The sequence below is a fragment of the Ceratina calcarata genome, unplaced genomic scaffold (assembly GCF_001652005.2).
Source record: "Ceratina calcarata isolate Rehan_Ccalc_2016 unplaced genomic scaffold, ASM165200v1 scaffold1163, whole genome shotgun sequence".
Classification (NCBI taxonomy): Eukaryota; Metazoa; Arthropoda; class Insecta; order Hymenoptera; family Apidae; genus Ceratina; species Ceratina calcarata.
In genome coordinates this window covers 1-610 of record NW_017132584.1, presented here as the reverse complement: position 1 = coordinate 610, position 610 = coordinate 1, and the positions used below count along the sequence as shown (strand labels likewise).

At 32.0% G+C, this 610-nt stretch overlaps 1 pseudogene; it reads right to left on the bottom strand.

The window, feature by feature from the left end:
* LOC108624464 (adenylate kinase isoenzyme 1 pseudogene) overlaps window positions 1-318 on the bottom strand; it is a 1,114-nt pseudogene extending 796 nt beyond the window's left edge.
* Window positions 319-610: the final 292 nt, after the last annotated feature.

Here is a 610-nt window from a genome sequence, read left to right as displayed (position 1 = left end):
AATTTTTTTTTAATTTAAAAGACGTCTCTGAGAGAATAATTCTTGTTTTATTATAATATTGTAGGAAACTGCGGTGATCTATTATTTGGTTAGACGTTCGCCAATAGGTGAATAGTTAGGCTACACAATGAATAGTTCAATAAAATTGGAACGTGAAATAACTTTTTCCAACTGCCGGTCCTCCAATTACGAAAATAATGGGTAGCCCAGATTCCTTAATTGGAGTACAGTCGACACTGATGGTCTTCGGAAGAGAAGCAAGTACAGCGTGTATAGATTCATCAGAAACGGTAGGCTTTATACAATTGCCCATCGAACCTGTAGTTTATAATTTTCGTTTTTAATCTAAGGTCAGGTTCTTTATTGATTGTCACAGATGAAATACATTTAACCAGTCTTCCTGTCTTCGTTGCTTAGCATATGAAACTTTTTCCGAACCTCTTCTTATAAAATTTTATTCATTGTGAAGTTTGACTTCAATTGCTCATGGTATGAAGCGTGAACATTTTTAATAATAGAGATGAGTAATTAGTCCGTCTTTGTAAATCAGATACAATAAAATTTATTGAACTTATTTTGTACATGTTATTTACTTATTTCAATATAATTT